The sequence below is a fragment of the Alosa sapidissima genome, chromosome 13, assembly GCF_018492685.1.
Source record: "Alosa sapidissima isolate fAloSap1 chromosome 13, fAloSap1.pri, whole genome shotgun sequence".
Lineage (NCBI taxonomy): Eukaryota > Metazoa > Chordata > Actinopteri > Clupeiformes > Clupeidae > Alosa > Alosa sapidissima.
Window position 1 is genome coordinate 13,099,137 of NC_055969.1, and position 16,641 is coordinate 13,115,777.

The 16,641-nt window shown below is 43.1% G+C and overlaps 1 protein-coding gene across 2 annotated transcripts in view; it reads right to left on the reverse strand.

The window, feature by feature from the left end:
• cdc42se2 (CDC42 small effector 2) overlaps window positions 1-16,641 on the reverse strand; it is a 30,143-nt gene that overhangs the window by 12,503 nt on the left and 999 nt on the right. The window contains exon 2 of one of the 2 annotated variants that reach the window (XM_042058919.1): window positions 7,345-7,437. The exons of the other annotated variant lie outside the window; for it this stretch is intronic. The gene's annotated coding sequence lies outside the window, so the exon portion shown is untranslated. The remainder of the gene's footprint in view (window positions 1-7,344; window positions 7,438-16,641) is intronic. 2 annotated transcript variants of the gene reach the window in all.

Consider the following 16,641-nt stretch of genomic DNA (forward strand, 5'->3'; position numbering starts at 1 on the left):
GAACCAAAATGCTTTTAAACTCTTAGGATACATCTAATCATTGCAATAACATCCTTCCAAATAACAATTATCCCCACGTTTAAATGCTACAAAGAGAATCTCTTAATGGCCCTTGATTGCCATGTGTCTCTCATGACAAAAAACGGTAATGGAAAGTAAAGGGCGATAGAAGATGGATGAGATCATACAGTTAGACGATGCTCCATGGACTAAAGGGGGTGTACTCTGGGAGCACTTGACTCCTGCGGGCAACTGCTGTTTACTAGCGTTTAACACAACTGGCGCTAATTAGCGAGGGGGTGGCTATAACTCCCATTGTGAGAGGTTATTAATTAGGCAGGCGTTGATGTCTCTCCCCCCACTGCAATTAAAGATAATTTATAGCTCCGCTCTGAGGAGACCAACCTGGCTGCCTTTGGGGGATCCCGCCAAAAAAATGCATAGGCCTACATGCTGGTACAATCAAGAACCAATTTTATTGTCTCTTTTATAGTTCTTTTGCACATTACATAGTATCAAAGTTATGTCTGAAGATTTCCAGAATATAACGTGTTAAGCCTACATGTGGTACAAGTGTGAGTAAGGGCATTTAAACATTTAACATACTTTATACTGGCCTGTAATACAGCCCATAGCGTCCACATTTTTATTGAAGTGAAAACAACATTGACTTGAGAGAGGAGAAATTATTTGTTTCTGTAGCTGAAGTGGTAGTAGAAGGCCTTACTGAGGCCCAACTGAAACACTCTTACTGGATGGGATCAAGGAAAAACAACTGGAAAGAATAACTGATCTAAATTAGATCTGAATCACCTCTTAATATATCAGTGAGTAAATATGCATCTTCAGTCCTTTTCTCATGTAAAGTTTTTTTTTTACTTGTCCATCACCAAAATGGTTTAGTGACTCGTGCTTTAGCCTCTGTGAACTCTATGGTTGAGGATAACAATAATAGAAGGATGCTTCCAGACAAGCAGAAAAATCGGGTGTTTATGCCAATTTCACAACTGAGGAGTTGAAAATGTGCTTGTACCTAACGCACAATAGTCTGTTCTCGTCTTTCTCCTAATCAGTACTTTTTACATCCCATAAAAAGAAACATACAGCAAGACGGGAAGTAATTCGAGCCGACATATAGTGTTTCTTTACGACCCGCTAAAAATGAATGCTGGGGACTTAAAGAAGAGACAACACTGACCCCTCCCAGCTGAGCATCTCGCTATAGCGGGAACACACCCACACCTGGGGAAAAAAAGAGCAGCCTCACGCGGGACCTACCCTGCCCCATCCAGAGACAAAACAGCCCCAACCCTTAGTAAGCCCTGTGGAAATCTGTGGGAACCATTAGTGGAGAAAGACCAAGCCAAGGGCTGTTAAAAACTCTGAAAAGCACTTTTCTGCCATAAGAAAGCCACTTCATGCGAGGCCTTTCCACTTCACGCCAACGCTGGGAGTGAACCGTGTTTCCCTAATAGGCGTCCATTCATAAATCCCAAGAAGTCCTTAAAAAGGTGCAGGTGCAAGGAGCACCTGCTGCATTAAAAGTGGGTGCTATATCCAGCTGCTGGACCCATGGTTTGAGAAAAGGGCATGGGATTGTATGCGAGAAGCTATATGATGCTCGTTTTGAGACCGTATATGGAGGCTTTTCTGTGAATTGAAGAGACAAGGCATAAATAATCTTTCATCTCTGATCATGTGATACTGCAGAAAGTAAATGAGAAAAGTCAACAGGAATTGCTTCAGCATCTATGGGGTCAGCCAGATTTAATAAAGACCAAAACATTGCAACAGGAGAGAATCTTAAAAGAACACAGCTTGTGGGAATTAAATGAACTGCCGAACGGCCCAAATCTGCAATGATCAAAAAGGCAGCAATCTGACCCACAGCCTCTCCTGCCTAGATCCTACCAAATAAAGCAAACATTAAGAAACCAGTGAATGGCGGGGACTCATTTGTGACCATCTACACAAATCATTCATTCATCTCTGTGGGGCACCAGAAGCGCCAGTCTGAGGGAGGACAATGAAGGCAGGCTGCTCTCCACGGAGGAATCTTGGCTGAGAACAGACAGCAATAGGGAGCTGCCTGCCAGGTTCACACACACACACACACACACACACACACACACACACATGGCCCAAACATGGATGGAGATGAGATTGCATTTTGAACAGAGATGCTCCCTGTGCTCTGCTCTCCTCCGCTAAAATTAGAGTGGAGAGCGCAGAGCGCATTTCCTGCGCTTTTGATTTCTCCATCCGTGGTGCTCTGTGCAGTCTTTCTGTGCCACTTTTTTCATCTATTTTGAGGGCTGCTTAGCACAAGGCTGCCTTAGTTTAAGACGCTGGCCTTGTTGGACGGCCTTAACAGGAGGTTCTGGGTCGGTTGGGTGAGACCCCTTACCATCTCCAGCAACAGTTGGTTGTGCTAAAAGCAGACGCCAACAAAAGCAGCACAGAACCTCAGAACCTAAGCAAAACTGGTCTATGACTCTATTAGGCCTGATATAGGCCTATGCCAATTCTTTCCTCTCTGTCTGAGGGATACGCCATTGACATTTAGTATTCTTCGTGACCGAAAATAACCCATGTCCAGATGTCTGAACTATTGCTAAAGAATGTATAGAGAAAGCCCATTATTTTTAGCATTCATCTTGGAGGCACATTGATCTTCACTTCATCAGCACACAAAGGACCCACACGAATGCATTCATTACCCCTTAGGGATCTAATGGGGCAAAAGAGAGTTCATCCCTCTGTCTTGAATGGCTGACCAATAGCCTACTACTCTATGACCACGGCGGCACAAAACAGCATTTCCATTTCCCCTCTATGGAGACCAAGGGAAGAGTGGCACGCAAGCACGGATGCACTGGGTCCACTCACACAGGGGAGGCTGCATTAGTGGTGAACCATAAAGAGTAGCAGGCCGGTGAAAGGAAGATTTTCCAGACCAGAGAGTCTGAAAACGAGTTCTGCCTGAGAGAGAGAGAGAGAGAGAGAGAGAGAGACCGGCAGCAGAGACTCACAAAGCCCCTAACCTCTTAAGGCTAACTCACATTGTAGTACTAGCCTTTGGGGACAATTAGAAGGGAAAAAAGCAAGGGATAGAGCATCATATCGAGGTAACGCTCCAGGCATTGTTTCTGTGCACCAGCCACAGAAATGAGTCACCCAATGCTAACCACATGAAGAGAACTCAAGCAGGCATAGCTAGCTACCACTTGGTTTGCTCTCACTTCAAGTTCAATTAGGAGCCTAAAAGCAAATGCGCATTTACAAACACCAGCACACAGCACCAGCACACAGCCTACACAAACGCTCATACCCTCAGAGAAGAGAAGAAAAGGAAGGATGAAGAAAACAAATATTACCACCAAATCAAGCCGAGCACACATCTTGGCTGGTCTGGTAACGCAGTGTGGAGATAGCAGGTTGTCAAAGCTCCAGATTTTGTGGCAGTGTGAAAGGGTCCGAGGAGCAAGGGGACCGTGTGTGTGCGTTCCTCGCTCCAGGAGGCCTTTGTCCCCCACTCAGTTACGGATCAGCGGGCAAGCGGTATTTCACTCAGTCACTCCCCCTGTCACTGAGCTTGTGCAGGCTCCCAAGGTACCCATCCACCCACCCACCCACCCGCCTGCTCTCTCTAACCCCCCCACCCCCCTCCCACCACCTCCTTCCACACAGCACAGCTCACAGACCCCCCTCCCCTCCCCAAGACCTTAGTGAGGTCACATGGAGGCTTTACGTAAGCAAACCACTCAAATCGGAGTGCGTAAGTTTTCAAGGCGGGGAGTAACTCTTGAAATTCTCTTGGTTAGGCTGAATTCTGAGGAAACATCAGTCCAACCCACTCCTCATAAAATCAAATAAAAACAAGTTCTAATCCACAGGATCACATAAGAGCATTGAGCTTTGATGTTATGGTTAATGTCTAAACTACTCACAGTTGCCCCCTTGTAATATGCCTTGCACTTAAATGGATCACTACTGAAGTGGAATATGGAAGAAGTATCTTACCAAAGTCCTGACCGAGCACATTACAACTTGAAAGGCTTTAATGCAATTTCAGCAAAAAGTGTAAGAGCTGAAAGGACAAATCATTTGTTCCACTGAAAAAGAATAGCTTTGCCAAAACTATTTATTAAACTGCTTCAGTGGGACACTACTCGACTTGTTCAACATAGGGCTTCAATACCTCCTCCAGAAGCGCTGTTACCAAGGCAGCAACAGCCCAGCCAATCAGTTATCAAGGACTTCTTCTGGGACATCACCAGCCAACCCCCCCACACACACCATGACCCACTCCACATACACACACTGAAAAAGTCATTGTTACCATACCAATGGTAACCCACCGCATTGTAGCAGCTGTGTTTTGAGACTGAGAGAATCTAACCACAGAGGGAGCACTTGCAAAGTCAGGGAAATCCTCACAATGCAGCCAGTCTGCTATGGCTGGACAGACCAAATGGAAATACCACAAGGTGCTAATGAGCAACACACTACGAAGCAGTCAAAATTAGAGAAATCTGACCTCACTGATAAGCCTACATCTTTATTACAAATATCATGTTACCTTGCTTGTCATTTCTGTACCAAAATTGACCATTTGTGGGCTAACTCAGCTTGAGATTCTTTGACAAGCCATAAATACTCCCAAATTGCTTTGAGCATGATCTCCTCATCTAATGCCAGGCTAGATCTTTAGTTAATTATGAGATAATTGATCAGAAAATCTATGTTTTGGCAAACGTCGGCTGCAGTTAACTGCAGGTGGGGTTCACAACAGGAGTATGTACAAAGCTAAGGCTAAACATTAGCATGCTAACTTGACAGGTAGCCTAACATGTAACAACAAGAAGCATAATACAACTTCACTGATATTGTGTGGTGTGGTCTGCCTCAGGCCAACTCCGATAAATGCCCTGATGTGCAATTGTCCTTAAAATGTGACTGACTTGGTGGAACAACAACATTCCTACAGTAAACCCAATTTTGATGAAGCGACTGTTGTTATGAAAATGTGATTTCAATTCCTAAAGGAGTCCCATGCAACACGGCTTGTGCCTGGTCAGTAAACAACATTTCTGCTTCTGGAATGTCAAGTGTCCAGGGAGTGGAAATGTTTTTTTAAGCAAGAGCGCTTGCTTGATTCACCCAAGCCATTAAACAAAAGACCTTGTGGTAACTAGTGATGTAGTGGAGGCTAAACACAAGTAAATGCAGTTTACCCACCTCAAAATAGAGTTTATCCACCTCTTATTAAAGTTTATCCACCTCTCAAAAGAGTTTATTCACCAATTGCAACTTTTAACATTTAAAAATCAAACTATATTATCCACATTCACAATATGTACACTTATCAACACTGTATGAACCATTTAATACCACTTGTATTGTTTTAAACATTAGACAATAACCTCCACCATCATCAAACATGTTCTGAATGCCTTTTCTAAAAATCCAATACCGTACAGCGCAGTCCATCTTACCGTGATCACAGAATTCATCGTTTACCCACCTCTTATTTTACCACTACACTCCTTGTGGTAACCAATGTGTTAACTCTTTACCAAGTTCACAGACAGAGACATTAAACAGTACAATGGTGCAACAAACAGCGTATTGAGTTTGGACACACAGGACTGATTGCCAACAAACAATTATTGAGCCCGAAGACTAATTCATTTTTAAACCACTCATGTGGGATATTTGCATAAACAAATGCATTGAAAAACAACTTCACAATAGATGCTCCAAGAAAGGTCCTCTTTGTATTCTGTGAGATCGAGTTGCCAAGGCAGCACTTTTTGCAGGTCAGATGAACAAATTTGCTGTTCAGGGCTTACGTGGACCATATGGTGCTCTTAATCTTCAGTAATCTTTTACAAGATGGCAAAAAGGAACTGTAAGTAACTCTTACATAACTGCCGAAGCTGTGAAGTTGATTCTGGCCTCGGATGTGTTAGGAGAAGTAACAATTGCATTGCTTTATTTAAAAAGTTTACTGACTGCACCAGATTTCTTGGAGAAAAAGAAATCCTGCATTTGCTGAAGCAGAGACCTGTAAAAATAAAAACATATATAGCATCATGCAACCACCATCAAGTTCTCCAATGAGGTTCGCACAACCAAGAACGGAAGATGGGAACAGACTCCGAACTCCACATCAACATAAAAGACTGTATTAGAACTGCCTTGTGTCCATAATCCCTTCATTCTATACACCCATTGACGGACTGGTGCATCTGTGGTGTGGCCAGAAGCTGTCGGCCGTCTGAATAGGTCCGATCCCTGCCGCGTGGAGGGGAGTGACGGGGTGGTACAGTACTGATTATACAGCTCTGCCCTCCACTATACCCTACTGAAAAGAGTTAGCCTGGCCATCTGCACACAGGGTCTGAATGGCCCCCTTTTGCACTTCCCTTTGCCTGGGTCTTGCCAAGACCAACGTACCCCCTGTTGTACCCCATCCTCTCCACACTTTTTTTTATTTTTTTATTTTTTAAAGAATCCATCTCCCGTCTCTCTCTCTCTCTCTGTCTGACACTATCCATGACCCTGGTCCTGAGAGTCTATCCCCCTCTCGCCCCCTTGCTTTCTTAATCCACCACTCTTCACTTTTGTGGTTAACCTTGAGTAGCTGGTCCGTAATGCTTTTTTGTTCTGCTTGACCAGCCAATCAATCCCGCTGTATCCACATGCTAATCCACTGATCACTTACAAGAAGAGACCCGGGCCACGCAACGAGCTCCTCAAAAACGCAAACGGATTTAACAGTTGTTCGTCAAAACAAAACCAGATTTAATTGTGTCCTCATTAGGGACACACACACACACACACATGCACAGAAAGCTGTTGACCTCTAGGCCTTCACGTCAACCCCCCAGTGACAATTTGTAGGGGCTTACCCCATACTTTTGGGTAAGCCCCTACAGATTACAAGTAGGGGGGGAAAATGTATCAGGTTTTCACTACAAAACATTCAAACGGACTAATGCACATCTGCTGTCAAGTAATGCACGTTTGGCTTTGTTCTGGCGCCATTTGCGGCAGAACACTGTGTACTGCACACCACATGTGCAACGTGGCTGCGCGCATACCCCTTTAAGCCATTACGTAAGTCGCCGGCGTCATTTATAACACGCATGCAAATCCCAAGCCCCTTGACAAACAAATGTGATTAACTATGTATGGAGTCAACATGTGTCATATCAAATGACCAAATGGAGAAATGATGGGGTTGTCACTGATATGGATAACTGACCGGGATTTTGGTGGGGTGGTGTTTTCAGGAAAAATGTTGTATCTATGTCTCTCACTCTGAGGGATACTTACAGAGGCCACTGCCATCAGCTCGTCTGTGTCAGGACTGGTGACTCATGAGTCATGACCGTCCTTCCCCTTTAAAAAGGATGAGGATGCAATTGCCTGTGAAATAAGTGATAGCATCTTGGCATGTCATGGAGACCTCAGCAGCACTACCTTAGAAGCCAGTGAGACAGAAGATGTTTTACATCTGACGCCCCCACCCGCCCCCCAAAAAATGTAATGTGATTTAAGATGGCTGTTAGTGAGTCACAGCATCTGATCCATTTAATTTAAATGGGCATGCAATATGCAAGCTAATATTGTGAGTCAATCATAAAATGCCATGAAAACTGCTGGTTCTGATATTCCTTGGAATCGTAAAATAACTTCTAAGAAGATATAAAACTAAAAAAATATATATATACCTGATCTCACTTACAGTAGGCCCAACAGCAGGCCCTCTCCGCACCTATTAAGACACTACTTTATTTCCTCTGTGCAGGACCCTGTTGAGAACAGCACTGACACATTTCCTAAAATTCCTTTCCTTCTCGCACACTGCTCAGGGCAACCAGAGTGACATCATGCTTTTTTTTCTCAACCACCCCTGAAAACAAGCCTGTCTTTTATGTGAGCCGAATCACAAGATGGATGAGGCAGTCGTAAAGCTCCAAACAGCATCAACTGCATCGCCCATTGTGACCAGATCCACAGATAAAACACCCAAACATACCTTAGAAACCAACAGAGAGAGTGTCATTTAAAACATTCTCCAAACACAGCATACATCTATAACCTTAACTGGGGGCATGGTATGCTATCCTGGTTAGCAGTTAGGAAACATTGCCGCTCTTCAGTTGTCACCATCAGGGACATTGCAGGGTTAAAGTCAGTAGTACCAAAGTCCTTTTAGGCAAGTCCCTCCACTTGGCGGTCATATTGCAACGATTTTTGGGTACTCATCGGGCATCCTATTCGGCAGAAATGCGCGTGTGCAAGGCTTCACGACACCAATCTTGCTCCAGCGGCGAGTTCACAACACATGATTGGCACGATGTCTGCACAACACAGCACATAATTGGCTCAATGTAGTCACATCACACCACATGATTGGCTCAATATACACATGTCAACGTTTTGCCGAGGAAGGGGTGGGATATGTGTAGACAACGGCCATATTGGCGTTACAAACTAACCCCATGCATTTCTATGGAGAATTTTTTGAGTGCTGTGTCTCCTCATTAGAAAGTCTCTGGTAGTACTGACTCTACCCCTTACAGTGTAGAGTTCTTCCTCCTTCCTTATAGCCTTTGGTGTGCAATTTGAGACTTGCAAGTCATAGTTTCCAGAAAGAACCTACCCTCTCTGTATCATGGCAAGATAATTTTCTAGTCACTTCCCTTTCATCTAGAGCTGCTACAAGGAACTTTAACAATGGCCCTGCAGACAATTCAGACGAACAATGTCCTACAATGTCCTTTATAGGCTTATAAATGGTTTAATATGTTGCTGACTCACAAAGGGAAACGTTTAGGGGGGTCCCCTTTGACTGTGCGGTTTCATTTAATCTTATCTTATTTCAAAAGCTCCTAATCTAAAGGACTTTCTTAATGTTCCCATTTGCTAACATTTCAAATATCTGATATGCTGGCTGGTGAACTTCCACAATTATTGACACTTGTTTAAATATCTCCAATACTAAAGGAAAACAAAATGTTTGCTGCAAATGTGTTTGGTAGCTTCAATCACAACATGATTGATGACGACTTCACCTTGGCATCAGCATACACAAAAGCATGAGGTAATAATAACATCACCCTCCACATTTATGAGTTAAAGTAAAGTTGAACTGTTATGAGTATGAAAGATGAGTAAAAAAAGTTTACTTCAGTTTCACAATAAAAACAAAGAGGAAAAACAAGTTGGTGGATACAAAGTAGGAGATTTGAAAGCATTCCTCTTTTATCACTGGATCGTCAAGATCCCTTGGTCCTCTCTTGTGCGTTCTCCTTTTAAGCTCATCTCACTAATTGCATTGATTTTGGATCATATTGCTTGAAAGTTTATAAGCACTCTGATTGCCTTCACAAAGTTATATATATATATATATATATATATATATATATATATATATATATATATATAATATAATATATACAGTATATATATAATATTATATATATATAGGGGGCAGCCAAAAGTTATTTATATATATATATATATATATATATATATATATATATATATATATATATATATATATATATATATATATATAAATAAACAAGTTATTTAGCTGATTTTCTAGGGGTTTTATTTAGAAATCAGAAACACCAAAAGCATGATTTTTTTACTCAGGGTTGTCACAAAATGTGGAGGACACTGTACTTTCATTGGAGAATTTTCCAATACATAGCAGTTTCTTAGAGTTGGAGCAGTTACCTAGAGCTTCTTTCTTGCTAATTTTTTTAGACTGGTCTCCATACATGACTCCACATTCCATAGTCAATCTACATTCCTTGAAAATACATGTTCTGCAATGACAGTTACTGAGAGAACAAGCTTTGTGAGATTATCAGAAAATGAAACCGACAGCGTACACACCCTACTGAGATACTATCCATGTGGATCTTTGATAACATGATACATCTAATCTATGATAACATGATCTATCTAATTTTTTGCACATATTCAGGATGATCTCTGGGACCTGTGGGTATGGCTCAAACAGAAAACTATAAATAGTTCACACACAGAGTTCTCTCTCTCTCACACACACACACTGCGCTGTGAGGCCCATCTGCAGTGTGACTGTACCCTGCTGGCCTGGCCTGACATGAGGGTCTATCTGTGACACAGGGGGGAAACGGCAGGAATGCCCAGGTCAGCACTCACTGACCTGAGCCAAGGGAGTGGCATCAGCTGGGCTGGAGCACAACACATAGCAACACACACACACACACACACACACACACACACACACACACACACACACGCTCATACTTTTAACACAAATACATGCACACACACACACTTGCTTCCATCTACTCAGTAAGTGTGACATAAGTCTGAATATGAAAAATCCAATAAATGTCTCATAAGGAAAATCTGATAATGGCAAGGAGTTTGGGGGCTTTCAAGGAGGGGTTTATCTGATGTCTCCAGCACATAAGGAATGCTTTGTTCCTTTGCTGCAGAAGGGCTGTGGAGATTCAATGCAGGCAAAACACAAACAACTCTTTTAATGTTTTATAATGTAGCACCATGGTGGATCAGCCCATGGTCTCTGCCACAGTTTTCAGGTCTACACACACACACACACACAACAACAGTGAGGTCAAGTGTGTTTGAACACATATGAAGGGTGTGTGTGTGTTGATCAAACAAGAACAACAAAGTCTGTCAAACATTCCACCCAGCTTGTTCAACCAGGTGACCTACTTACTATGTCCTTGACAAGAAAAGTCACCATATAGCATAAGCAACACAGCTAATGTTGTAAATGGTCAAGCGTTTTGTACTGCAAGCCATAGAAAAGACAATTTCATAGTTATTATTATTGTATTACCTTATCATAAGACTGACCCATTGTATTTGTTTATGAACGAGTTTTATGTTCTCTCTCTGTAGTTGGCAGATGCAGATCGACAGCTTCCAGTCACGTTATCTTGTTTTCTAAAGGTGCATCAGACTCATTATTTTTTCAATCTAGGCTATGACTTTATACATGGCCTCTCAAGGCCATTTCATTTGCTCCCACAACAGAGAACCTGCACTTCAGTGGGAGGTGTCCGTGGAACAACACCAAACTAGAAAGGCCATCAGAGTTGCTGTCGGTAAGCTAAGGAGGTTGGGGACTTTGAGATTTGAGACAACAAGCTGCCAGAGGCCGACCTCCCTGAATTACTCTTCTTGGCCTTTTCATTAAAGGCGGCCATTCTGGCCTTCTGCAGAATCAGCCCATCTGTCTTCCCAGTTGATACCTTCATTACACCAAGAATGTGTTGCCTTGGCAACACATAACAGCAGAGGTAATTGGTGTGCCACTTGCTGTTGGGCCAGGGCCGGGGCCAGGGGGGGATGTCGACCGGAAGAGGCGGCCGGTGTCACGAACGAGCAGCTTTATACCACAGCCTGCCCATTGATAATGAGGACACCCAGCACAGAATTTAATGGGCACTGGCGCAAGATCAATGAGGTGTGTGATTCCATTTCCCCGGCCTCAGACGTCCTCTATTACTGTGCTGTGCACAATGCCACATCACCATAAGTGTGCACGTGTGAGCAAAATTGCATTTTCTCAAAGTATCCACGTGCCTATTGATGTATGGCACTGCATTACAATTTCATGAACCACTAGAGAACTTAACCAAATATGGAGAAATGTAGCCATTTTGATGTTGATGTTATGACAAGAGCATATTTCAGAGGCTATTTTACAGCTATGCTGTTTCATTTCAGATGAATAAGAACAGACAGAAAATGGGAAAGATCTTTGGAAGAAGTCGTGGAAGAAGTTTGGAAGACAAATACTTTTACCAAATGACTGTGCAAACAAACAAATCAACGAACAAGTAAATAGCGCTAGTCTTTGATGAATACCTACTTAGACTGCAAGAGCCTCCTCCTGCTTTGCTGTGCACTGACTGCTGTGAGCCGAGTTATTGGTGCATGGTCATTAGTTGCAGAAAAGCAAGGGTGAGAATGGGGGGGGGGGGGGGGGTGAGAGGGAAAGGAAGGGGGGGAGAGAGAGAGAGAGAGAGAGCATACAAGGTCTTACACTGGAAATATTATAAATGCAAAGGTCTGTAGGGAGTACTCCCCCTATGACACACTGACGGCTTTATAATGTTTGTTCAAGCCCTTTCCTGACCTCATAACTGAGCTGTGACGTAAGGGGCTTCTTCTATTCTGCCTAAGCTATCCAGGCAACATCATTATTATTACACTTGGTGCAAAACCCTCCGAAATAACTCATCCAGTTTAACTAGCAGTTTAGCTATAAATGAAAACTCCTTTCATAAATATAATTACAAACGGACTGAAGTGGCATGGAAAGTTCTTAGTGTAGGGTCTGGGATTTTAGGAGTGTTTGATTGACAGGGCTATGAATACGTAATGCTCTGGGTGTTTGTCGAGGCCATGATGAGGAGTGTGGTCCACCAGCTGTGTGGCTCTGTGGAGTTCTGGCCCGGATTCCTCACGTTTCTCTCTCTCTCTCTCTCTCTCCATGGCCCAGCTCGCAGCGCTCGATGCTCGCCACACCACGAGTCGGGGAAATATGATCAGCGAACAAAAAACGACTGACCTCCCCGTCTGTATGGATTATCCATGCAAAAAACAGAACGAAAAACAGAACAAAACCATTCCTTGGAATCGTAACTTTATATTGGCCTGGCTTCCCTCATTCACAGAGTCAGAGTTTTAGGTTCAAAAGTGAGTTGAGTGAGCATGATGAATCTCCAGTTGAATCCCCTAGTTTGTCATTATGAAATAATGGCAGGTGAACTTGCCAGTTTTCAATTGAAAAGATTCCTTTCTTAGTTTAGAAGATCTGCACCCTGCCTGTTTTTTTCCGTGACCACCACTGTGTTTCTTCGAGGTCGCTGGATACAGATAAAGGTATGTCTGTCTATTTGAACGTCTTCAGCACATGAGCAGCACAAATCCAATTAGAGATGCAATTTACAAAAGAATCCCGGCCCACCTCCACGAACACCAAGATGGAATTATGAGAGGAATCCCTGACCGTTTTTCTCTTTGCGGAGAAAAGGAGACAGGCTCTAAAACCTGGGAGGGTCATCTAAAGAGAAACATATGGGTACGAGATTAGATTAGGTGGTTACCAAGCACCCTGCGGCGTTACCACCAAACACTCTGCTTTACAGTGAACGATATGTCTCCAGGACCATATAGTGGAGTGGAGGCCTGTGTCATTATCTCTCGTCATGGACAAAATGAATCTCCTGCTTGTCTCCTGGGGAAGGAATGTCACTAGGGAAACTGTAGGAATGCTAGAGGAATTCTCAATGAACGACTCTCCAAAAAGTTTCAGCGACAGAGACATCACACACACGCACACACACACAAAGAAAAAAAAGAGAGGGAGAAATAACGAGAGAGAGAGAGAGAGAGGGAGAGAGAGAGAGAGAAGCATGTCACCCAGAACTTCAGGGAGATATATTGAGGCATTTTATAATAAAGTTATAAAAGTGGTTAGTTACAAAATGCCATGACTGAATTGTATGAACTTTTGGAAAAATTGACTAAAAGGTAAACAAACTGGTGAAATGGACTAAAATGTAAACAAACTGCCATGTGCTGTATGTGTATTTTGTATCTCTCTGATGCAAGATACCTCCACTCTAGAACACTATTCGGATTTTTCAATTTCACACTGCAACCAGTGCATGCACTGTCCAGCTTCCATCACCTCACGACCTCAGGAAGACTCCACTACTAACCAGGATGGAGACAGCTGCCTGCTTTTTCCTTGTAGTCTCTTGACTAAAGGGTCAAACTTAACAGATTTTAGGCCAGCAATCCAATTAGCCAATAAACCCTCTCAAACTGGACAGGCCTGTTTTAGGGGATGGACTCCAGGCAAGGTCTGGATTGTGTAAGGATTTTATGCTGGTCTGAAAAACTGGTTGCGACTGACGAGAGAGCCACAGCTTTTTCTCGTTGCAGGGGGAAAAAGTTGAAGTCAGATGCTGCATGTCAAGTAAAAGTGACTCCATATATCAATTACCAAACAAAACACAACACTAAGTCTTCTGTCATCACAGAATCAGCAGGGAAATCTTGCAGCTAAAAGGTTTCTACAAACGTGTGAAGATTTAAACCAGATGAGATAAGAAAAAGTTATGACACAATATCTTTGGGTATGGTTTCAGGTAAAACTATGCTTCACTCTAAAATGTACTAGGTGTTTTGTTCTTAAGCCAACATGGGTCTGCTGGTGGTGACAAGCAGACTGGCAATGAATGTTTCACACTGAATAGGCCTAGTTTATCCCATTTATTCATCTACTGATTTATCCATGACAAAATTATTGATTCAGAAATGATTGTAAGTCACCCTCTTATAGCCATAATGACTCAAACAGGGCGTAGAAATACTTGTGCAACAGCTGAGTTAATTCTCAAGTTATCCAGGGCGTGACTAATAACAAATTCAAGATGTTGGGGCAGGCCCTTCAAAGGACGTTTAACTCTTCACATCTTAAAAGTGATAATTCATCACTTTTTCAAAAAACAATCATAGAATCATTACTTTAACATACAGGAGCAAGTCATGCCTAAATTAACTCACCCGGGCACTTCAGGGTATACTTTCTACCACACCACAAACTGTGTTGACTTGCGGTTAAAATGTAATGTCCTTGTGTACTTTTAATACAGCATATCCAATAGCCAAGCTGCATTGTCAACAAAGAGATTATATCACTCACAGAAATGACATAATGACATTACAGCTCCAATGGCAGCTAGGCCTCCATGCACCGCCATTGTTAAGCCGTCCCCTTGGGCGTGCTCCACAGTGCTGAACACTGTCTCCCATCCACACAGAACTTCACTCAATTAAAGGATATTCATTGTGATGTGGTTACATCAGCAAACTGCCTGCAAGGCCACTTTCCAGACTCACAACAGCCCATTTACAGAGATAAGTGGGCAACTGTTTGCTTTATTGGTATTAAGTGCATATCCCAAACCCAGGGTTGGGCCCGGTGTTGTAAGAAGTTGTAATTTTCTCAGTCGAGTTCAGCCATCATCAGCAAGGCAACCAGTCATAAAGGTAGCACTGTGGATGGGTAGCCTATAGCCCCCACCCCCTCCTTCTTCCTCCTCTTCCTCTTCAAAGAAGAAAACATATGGGCCTCTTCAGGACAGGAAAAGAGCCTGACTTCCGATAGCTAACTATAGCCTGATCAGAGAGCAAGAGGACAGCGGGCCCATTGAGAATCCTGCCCCATATGGCATTAAGCGGCGTACTACTGCAATGAAACCATTGCTATACCGCCCCAGTTTCTTCTGCCAGCAGCCGAGTCCAAGCCAGTCATTCATACCAATATCCAAGAGGCCACTCCCTGTCTTTTTTGTGGTATTCCAACTTGGCCAAGGACGATTAACTTATTCCATCACGTTCCTCTTTCACCTGGAGCTATAGCTCTCATTGAATACAGTGGGTGTAAATGTGTGGGTGAGACGGCGAGAAAATTAAGCCCCAAATCAGTTCAGCTGTCCAGAGAGATTCACGCAACAAAGGTGCAATTTATCCAACAGCAGTCTGTGTTTTTTTTCCTTTTAATTTCTCTCACTCCTAGACAAAATACAGGCTCACCTGTAGGAGGGAGATATCGCTCCTGACAAGGGACTGATCCATGGGGCCTGAGTTTACTCAAATGTAATAGCCCATGCAGCTGAACTGGTTAGTCATCAAACAGCACAGAGCTGGATTTGCACAGCTCATCTTTAAAGGTCCAGCCTCCAACCAAGAACAGGTGTGTCACAGAGTGTGAGAACCAGGCCCAACAATTACAATGGGGAAATAACAATAGGCCATGTATTGTCCACCACAGTTGCACTAAAGTCCTGTTCAACTTGGATAAGACAGGTGTGACAGTGTGATTACATAGGCTATAACATGCAAAAGAAGAAACTAAACAATTAAACCAGCTTCACAAACCACAACCCTCTGGTATAACAATACAATACAGTCCAAGAATGATCATGCATCATTGAAAACAGTGCTCTGAGTGATGATGATGAGCTGATGATGAGCTTCTAAGAGAAAAGGAAACTAGCAGGTGCACGTGTGTCACATGTCATCTATAGTTTTAGGGATCCAACACGTTTAGTGCCACAAATCAGTTAGTAGGCATAAATTGACATCCTCGAACCATCCTTGGCAGCATCAAGCTTCCAGCATTACCAACCGATCCACAAGACCGATACATCTTGTGTCATGACCGGTAGAAGAGATCATGCCATTGGCCAGTGCTGTGCATTACACTAGGCTATATTATGTTCGTCTATGGTGCAGAATTTGATATGGGATGCCTGAGTAGCCTACCTCATCAGCAGTAGAGGTTGGATAGAAAAAATAAGCAGGCATAGGGAAAGAAAAAAGATGAGTCCAGCAAAGAGAGGAACACTCAGGCTGTTATGTAATGACCATGGGTGATTTCCCCCCTGCATCTGCAAGCATCTGATCAATCAGCACGTTGAAATAGTGCAATGTAGCCTAATGTCCATAACAGCAAACAGGTTCTGTCATGAACAGGTTCTGTCATGAACATTTCCTAATACAGCATTTCTC